Raw genomic sequence first — 9514 nt, 5'->3', positions numbered from 1 at the left:
TGCGCACAGATGCACTCTCCATGGAGGACATGTAGCCTGCAGCTGCAGGTGTGTCCTCAGTCACGGTGGATGACATCGACACTGCTGTTGTGGGAGAGGTCACCAACGTCACATTTGGCACCATGGACAGGAACGGTATCGTCGGCAAGTTGGAGGCATTATGAGAGCTCGGCATTGGTGTACACTCGATCGAGATGTTGCATCAGCCATCGTAGATGTTCCTACCATGCAAGGCGTCATGTGCACGCACAGCCTCGTGTCCGGACGACATTTGGACAGAGGCCTCCATCAAACTGTTTCCTTGGAACAACACCATCCTAACCACACCACAACCATACATCTCAAAGACCTTGCAAAGCACGGCCTCTGTCATTGGATAAACTATGTGGCTCACAGAGACATGGATGACGCTGCTCATGGCTACCTCATGGTGGGTCGACATTGCATCAAACACCTTATGGGCATCCATGTTGACTCCTACCAGTGGTTGAATTTTTTCTAAGGTCTGGAAGACTTTTGCTGGTGGATCTGTAGAGAAATCGATAGGAATTTGTAGAGAAATCAATAGGAATTTGGTGGATCAAACAACTCTGAATACCAATTGTCACCACACGGCCTGGATCAGACCAGGTGGTAACAGATAGATACACACCACCACAAAATCACACGAATCATCAAGAATTGGACTAGATAAATGATTGTTTGTGGCTAAAATCAAACCATAATTTGCAGGTAGCGAAGGAATCAGCGATGGGAGGAGCACATGTCAAGGATAGAGCAGAAGAGAGGATACACTCGTCTGATATGAGGGGTGAGGAGGTAGTCGGAGGAGGAAGAAAGCCACATCAAGTCTATTCTCATCGATACCTTCTCTCATTGACGATCCTTGGGCTTTTCCTATTTAGCGCTGCAAACGCCGATTATAGGCAAATTTTGCAAATTGGCGCCTACAACACCCCTTCTCGGTGTGCTTCGGGTCGGCACACATACACATCCTCTTTTTCTGTTAAAAACAAAAAACGCTACGGCAATCAGGTTTTGAACCAGCTGATGGGGTTATAGCCCTAGGGTAGGGTCATAGGCCTGACCTATAATTCTTACCCAAGGGCAACTCATTATTAGCTTAAGGATCACAAGATACTTACCGACTGGATTAAGACAACCTCTGATCCACTCGGTAAAGAACCACTCGGAAGGTTACGTAATACTCGACGACTGGATTGCACTCGGTAAATATCAGAAGCCAGTCGACATAGAAGACCAGAAGCCACTCCAGCGAGGCTAACGGTCAGACGTTAGACTACTGTAGTTAATGTCCTTTATGGCATACGTTACCTGTAATGTATGCATTCAATCCCACTTATTACACTCTTGAAGGCTGGACACTTATGAGGGGCAGTGCACTCTATATAAGCCATCCCTCCCCTCTAGCACAAGGGTTTGCATTCTGTAACATTCATATTCCACTTGACACCAAAGCTCCACATAACTGAGACGTATGGCTGTTACCTCCACCGCAAAGGGGCCTGAACTCATACAATCTTGCCATAGCTAGGACTCTGCCCTCTACATTCATACCCTACACTTCTACTGTCAGGCTTATATCCACGATAGTTGGTGCCCACCGTGGGTGGCGTCTAGGCGACTTCTGGCAAGTTTACATTTTTTACCTCTTCACCATGTCTTCCGGCGGTGATTTGTGCCTTGGTCACAAGATCATGTTCGGCACACTCGTCTTCATCGTCGATGATTCGCATGACTTCAGGAGGCGCCTCTCGACGTCAAGGCGCTTCCAGTCCGCGGGGTGATGTTCTTCCACGCTAGTTCCAGCGGAGTCCTTCTTCGCCAATCGTCAACTCTGTCGTCGACTGTGGTCCCCATCGCACGTCGCAACAAGCGATCCGGTCGCTCACAGCTCCAGCGCTGGGTGCGTCAAGCACTCGCGCGTCAAGCGTCTTCGCCGCAGGTGGCAACAATTGAACCTGATACACCTCCGTGGGTTGCATCTCACTCGGTGTTAGATCCGTCTAGCCCTCCTTCCGAGTGTGAGAACCGCAGCCCTACGACGGAGGTTTTCATGGACGGAGTGTGAGAGCCCGCCAAGGACCAATCCGGACAAGCGGGAAACCGGAGAGACTTCGGGCGCGCGTCATCATCCACGCCCTCCAGCATCTGGTCGGCGTTCTCATCACGACAACATCGAGGTATTCTGCATGCCTATCCTCAACTTGGTTGCGGCCGCAAGGATTGCAGACTCCATCTAGCCGTCAAATTCATCAGTGGGCAGAGGAGTGCAGCAGATCCGTGCCCTGTTGCAGGCGGCGCAGCAGCAGAATTCCACTATGTCTTAGTCTCACAACAGACTACACAATAATTTCGTCCGAGCAGGCACAGTTCGGTCGGTTCACAGTCTAGGTTCTCCTCAGCGTCGCAGAGGAGGAGATGACCGAGAAGATCGGTACAGAGATCAGGGGCGGAATCCCCCCCCCCCCCCCCCGCCGGTTCAATCGTGAAGATCGCCATCATTTGTGCTCTCCTCCGCGGAGTGGTTCGTACGCGCCCCGGCGCAACGATGAAAGGCGATTGGTGGGCGACGACCGTGACCACAAACGTGATGCAAGGGACTATCTCACTCAGAAGATAGTTGATAGAGACCGAGCCCATCGTGCTGGATATGACGGTGATCGTCCGAGTGGAAGTGGCTCTGTCATCTCTGGGCATGATTGTTTCAGTCGAGCAATCCGCTCCGCTGATATTCCCCCCAACTTCAGGTTGGTGGCCGGAATAAGCAAGTTCACTAGAGAGTCCAAGCCAGAGACATGGCTAGATGATTACCGAGTGGCAGTTCAGATCAGTGGCGGCAATGACAATGTCGCAATGAAGCACTTGCCCCTAATGCTGGATGTTTCGGCCCGTGCCTGGCTGAATCAACTAGCTCCATCAAGCATATACTGTTGGGCACATTTGGCCCGAGTGTTCATCAAGACCTTCGAGGGCACCTGCAAGCACCCTGCTGGTCTCTCAGAGCTACAACATTATATCCAAAAGTCGAGTTAGTCTTTGCACGATTATATCCAGTGTTGGACCACTCTTCACCACACTATGGAGAACATTACCGAGCATCAAGCAGTCTGCGCTTTCAAGCCAGGCGTTAGGTACCGCGAGTTGAACTTGAAGTTCAGTCGGACACGAGATATGTCTATAAGCAAGATGATGGAGATAGCAACCTGCTATGCCAATGGAAAAGAAGAAGACTGCCTCTGCAGCGGCAAAGGCAAAGCAGTTGCCGGAGATCCAACCGAAAGCAGAAGTAGAAGGTAGAACACACTCCTCCGGCAGAAGTAGACGCTCTGGGAGCGGGAAAGTTCAAGCAAAAGGGCAAGAACCATTTCCCCCCAAAGAAATTCAAGAAGAAGTCGGGACCAGACGTCCTTGATTAGCCTTGTGCGATTCACATGAAGACAGATGAAGAAGGCAACACCATCGTACCTAAACATGCCACTCGGTAGTGCAGACTGTTGATCCAGAGGTTCGGAGAGGATCAGTCGAGTGAGGAAGACCAAGAGAAAGAGGACGAAGAACAAGAAGACCACTTCCCAAAGGTCCATGCCACTCTGATGATCTTCGCTGATGTCAAAAGCAAGAGTTGACTGAAAGTGGTCAACCGAGAGGTCAACATGGCAGCGCCTTCCACCCCGAAGTATCTCAAGTGGTCGCAGACTACTATCACCTTCGACAAGTCAGCTCACCCGACACATGTCCCCACTCCGGGACGGCAGGCTCTTGTTGTCGACCTGGTGGTAGAAGGACTTCGACTCCGCAAGGTGTTGATGGATGGAGGGAGCGGCTTGAACATCATCTACGCCCACACTCTCAAAGGGATGGGCATTCTGATGTCCAAGCTCAGCGGCAACAATATGCAGTTTCACGGAGTGATCCCACGGAAGGAGGCTATTTCACTCGGTCAGATCGCGTTGGATGTCGTCTTTGGCTCCGACAAGAACCTCCGCAAGGAGAAACTCACGTTCGGGGTGGTGGACTTCTAGAGTGCCTACCACGCCATACTTGGGCGACCAGCGTATGTCCGTTTCATGGCCCGACCATGTTACGTTTATTTGAAGATGAAGATGGCAGGACCGAAGGGAGTCATCACCATCACTAGCGATCGGCAAAGAGGAGAAGAATGTTTGCAGCAGGGCTCCAAGACCGCCAACCAGCAGATGGCAATGGTAGAGCTCGATGAGTACCAGCAGACAGCAGATCCCGCCGAACTGATGCGCGCGAAGAAGCCAGCTTCTGAGTCTGCATTCTAGTCGGCAGGCGAAATCAAGAAGGTCAGCATCCACCCGATAGATCCTACAGTTGCCCAGACAAACATCTCAGCAAACCTTGACCCTAAATAGGAAGCCGAGCTCATCCAGTTCCTCCGTGAGAACTGGGACATCTTCGCATGGAAGCCTGTGCCTGGTGTACCCAGGGAACTGGCTGAGCACCGACTGAGGGTCAACCCCAAAGCTCAACCTGTCAAGGAACATTTGTGTCGGTCCGCCACGCAGAAAAGGAAAGCAATTGGCGAGGAGGTGGTTGATACGTCTCCAACGTATCTATAATTTTTGATGGTTACATGCTATTATCTTGTCAACTTTGGATGTTTTATATGCATGAATATGCTATTTTATATATTTTTTGGGGCTAACCTATTAACTCAGTGCCAAGTGCCAGTTTCTGTTTTTTCCGTGTTTTTGACCTTTTTCAGAGAAGAATATTAAACGGAGTCCAAACGGAATAAAACATGTGGGGTGATTTTTTCCATAACAGAAGATACGCAGGGGACTGCAGAACCAAGGCAGGGGACCTCGGGGGAGGTCACAAGCCCCCTAGCCGCGGCCGGGGGCGCGCCTGGCAAGCTTTGGGACCCACGTGGCTCCTTTGCCCTTCCTCTTTTGCCTATAAGTTCTCTAAAAATCCAAAATACTTTTCCAACTGCCACAAGCTTCTATCTACGCAAGATCCCATCTGGGGACCGTTATGGTGCCCTGCCGGAGGGGGATTCAGACACGGAGGGCTTCTTCATCAACACCATTGCCTCTCCGATGATGCGTGAGTAGTTCACCACAGACCTTCGGGTCCGTAGCTAGTAGCTAGATGGCTTCTTCTCTCTCTTGGATCTTAAATACAAAGTTCTCCATGATCTTCATGGAGATCTATCCGATGTAACCTTCTTTTGCGGTGTGTTTGTCGAGATTGGATGAATTGTGGATTTATGATCAGATTATCCATGAATATTATTTGAGTGTCCTCTGATCTCTTATATGCATGATTTTGTATCCTTGTAATTCTCTTCGAGTTGTGGGTTTTGTTTGGCCAACTTGATCTATAATTCTTGCAATGGGAGAAGTGCTAAGTTTTGGGTTCATACCAAGCGGTGTCCTCACCTAGTGACAAAAGGGGTAACGAGGCACGCATCGTGTTATTGCCATCAAGGGTAAAAAGATGGGGTTTATATCATATTGCATGAATTTATCCCTCTACATCATGTCATCTTGCTTAAGGCGTTACTCTGTTTGTTATGAACTCAACACACTAGATGCATGTTGGATAGCGGTCGATGTGTGGAGTAATAGTAGTAGATGCAGAAAGTATCGGTCTACTTGTCTTGGACGTGATGCCTATATGTACGATCATTGCCTTAGATATCATCATGACTTTGCGCGATTCTATCAATTGCTCAACAGTAATTCGTTCACCCACCGTAATACTTGCTATCATGAGAGAAGCCTCTAGTGAACACTATGGCCCCCGGGTCTACTTCACATCCTATTTTCAGATCTACAAAATTACTTTGTTGCACTTTTCGCCTTCAGATCTCACCTTGAAAATAATCGTGAAGGGATTGACAACCCCTTTATAGCGTTGGGTGCAAGTTTGTTTGTTTTTGCGCAGGAACATTGGTGCCTCATCTTGATACTCCTACTGGATTGATACCTTGCTTCTCAAACTGAGGGAAATACTTATCGCTACTGTGCTGCATCACCCTTTCCTCTTCAAGGGAAATCCAACGCAAGCTCAACAGGTAGCAAGAAGAATTTCTGGCGCCGTTGCCGGGGAGTATTCAAAGTGAAGCTTATCCAAGTAACTATCGCAAACTCATCTCTTGCATTTACATTATTTTCCTTTTGCCTCTTGTTTTCCTCTCCCCCACTTCTGAAAAAACAAAAATTACAAAAATATTTGCCTTTTTCGTTCGCCCTTTCTTTCGCTTGCTTTCTGTTCGCTTGTGTGCTTGTCTGCTTGCTAAGTCACCATGACTGAAAATACCAAATTGGGTGACTTCTCGAATACTAATAATAATGATTTTATTAGTACTCCGATTGCTCCCGTCACTAGTGCGGAATAATATGAAATCAATGCTGCCTTGCTGAATCTTGTTATGAAAGAGCAATTTTCCGGCCTTCCTAGTGAAGATGCCAAATCCCATATTAATACCTTCATTGATTCATGCGATATGCAAAAGAAGAAAGATGTGGATAATTATATGATTAAATTGAAGCTATTTCCGTTCTCATTACGAGATCAAGCAAAAACTTGATTTTCATCTTTACCCAAAAGTAGTATTGATTCTTGGAAAAAGTGTAAAGATGCTTATATTTCCAAGTATTTTCCACCGGCTAAGATTATCTCTCTCCATAATGATATCATGAATTTTAAGCAACTAGATCATGAACATGTTGCACAATCTTGGGAGAGAATGAAATTGATGATTATAAATTGTCCCGCTCATGGCCTCAGTCTTTGGATGATTATACAAATCTTCTATGCCGGTTTGAATTTTGCTTCTAGAAATATCTTGGATTCCGCCTCCGGTGGAACTTTCATGGAAATCACACTAGGAGAAGCCACAAAACTCCTAGATAATATCATGACAAACTATTCTCAATGGCACACTGAAAGGTCACCTACTAGTAAAAAAGTGCATGCTATAGCAGAAATTAACTCCTTGAGTGCTAAGATGGATGAGTTAATGAAATTGTTTGCTAGTAAAAGTTCTCCATTAGATCCAAATGATATGCCTTTGTCTTCCTTGATTGAGAATAACAATGAGAGCTTGGATGTTAACTTTGTTGGTAGGAATAATTTTGGCAACAACAATGCTTTTAGAGGTAAGTTTAATCCTAGGCCTTTTCCTAGTAATCTCTCTAATAACTTTGGCAATTCCTACAACAATGCTCATGGAAATTACAATAAATTCCCTCTGATCTTGAGAGTAATATTAAAGACTTTATCAACTTGCAAAAGATTTTCAATGCATCCAAGAAGAAAAACTGCTCAAAATTGATGACTTGGATAGGACCGTTGGTAGAATGTCTCTTGATATTGATGCTTTGAAATTGATATGTGCTCCTCCCAAGATTAATACGGATGAAACTTTGAAAGTTATGCGTGTTTCCATGAATGAGAGTAAAGAAAGAACCGCCCAAATTCATGCTAGACATGAATGGCTTAAAAAGGCGTGTTCTCGTGATGAGAATGACGAAGATCTTAAAGTGCTTGGTGTGAATCCTATTGAATCCTTGTTTTCTAATGTCAATCCTAATGATGATGGGGCTGGATATGAATCCACTTTGGTTGAAAAACGCCCCAATGATTCGGAGTCTATTTATCTTGATGCTAAAAGCACAGAAAGTGGAGTAGAGGATATCAAAACTTTGAGTAGTGATGAAATTACTACTTTGGATTTCAAGGAATTCAATTATGATAGTTGCTGTTTGATTGAATGTATTTCCTTGATGCAATCCATGCTAAACTCTCCACATGCTTATGGCCAAAATAAGGCTTTTACCGATCATATCTTTGATGCTATGATGAAATCTCTTGAAGAGAAACTTGAGTTGGAGATATCTATTCCTAGAAAACTTCATGATGAGTGGGAACCTACTATCAAAATCAATATTAAAAACTATGAATGCAATGCTTTGTGTGATTTGGGTGCTAGTGTTTCCGTTATTCCAAAGTCTTTATGTGATGTTCTAGGCTTCAATGAGATTGATGAGTGCTCTCTTAAGTTGCATCTTGCGGATTCTACTATTAAGAAACCTATGGTAAGGATCAATAATATTCTTATTATTGCAAATAGGAACTATGTGCCCGTAGATTTCAATGTGCTTGATATTGATTGCAATCCGACATGTCCCATCATTCTTGGTAGACCTTTCCATAGGACTATTGGTGTTGTCATCGATATGAAGGAAGGGAATATTAGATTTCAATTTCCATTAAAGAAGGGCATGGAACACTTTCCTATAAAGAAATAATATTCCCTTATGAATCCATGATGAGGGCTACTTATGGTTTGAGCACCAAAGATGACGATACTTGATTCTATCGCCTTATGCCTAGCTAAGGGCGTTAAACAATAGCACTTGTTGGGAGGCAACCCAATGAATTTATCTTTACTTTTTGCTTTCTGTTTTGTTGTGTCCACACCATCATAATTCTGTTATGATTGTGTTTTTTATGTTTCTTTTTGTGTTTGTGACAAGTAGAACCTTTATGACTAGTTTTGGTGATGGTTGTATGATCATCCTGAAAAAGACAGAAACTTTGCGCTTATGAAATTATTTTTAATTCCTATCCAGAAATAGATTTTTAGTTTATTCTTTTTTCTGCTGGTTGATATGCCAATTTCCCTAATTGTCACAATTGTTCAGAATTTTTGGGATACCATAGGTATACGAAGTATATAGATTTCTACAGACTGGTCTGTTTTTGTCAGATTCTGTTTTTGTTGAGTTGATTGCTTATTTTGATGAAACTATGGATAGTATCGGGGGGTACTAGCCATAGAAAAGTGAGAATTCAGTAATATAACATCAATCTAAATGTAATTCAAGTTTACTACAGTACCTTAAAAGAGTGGTGGTTTGTTTTCTTATGCTAATGATATCACGAGTTTCTGTTTAAGTTTTGTGTTGTGAAGTTTTCAAGTTTTGGGTGATGTTCTCATGGACAATGGGATAAAGAGTGGAAAGAGCTTAAGCTTGTGGATGCCCAAAGACATCCCAAGCCAAATTCAAGGACACCAAAAAGCCTAAGCTTGGGGATGCCCCGGGAAGGCATCCCCTCTTTCGTCTTCAATCCATCGGTAACGTTACTTGGAGCTATATTTTTATTCACCACATGATATGTGTTTTGCTTGGAGCGTCGTGTATTATAGGATTCTTTTATTTTTTTGTCACAATAATACTTGCTGCACACCTTTTTGAGAGGGATGTGCACTCACGTGAATTTTCTAGAATACTCATTGAGCTTCACTTATATCTTTTGAGTTAGGCAATTTAGCTCGCATGTGCTTCACTTATATCTTTTGAGCTAGATAATTTTGCTCGAGTGCTTCACTTAAATCTTTTTAGAGCACGGCGGTGTCATATTTTGAAGAAATAAAAACTCTCGATCTTCACTTATATCTTTTTGAGAGTGCTCTCTCTAAGTAACTTGGTAATTGGCGTCTGCTATG

This window comes from Hordeum vulgare, chromosome 6H, assembly GCF_904849725.1.
Source record: "Hordeum vulgare subsp. vulgare chromosome 6H, MorexV3_pseudomolecules_assembly, whole genome shotgun sequence".
Lineage (NCBI taxonomy): Eukaryota > Viridiplantae > Streptophyta > Magnoliopsida > Poales > Poaceae > Hordeum > Hordeum vulgare.
The sequence above is the reverse complement of the archived record's forward strand: the minus strand, read 5'-3'. Positions refer to the sequence as shown.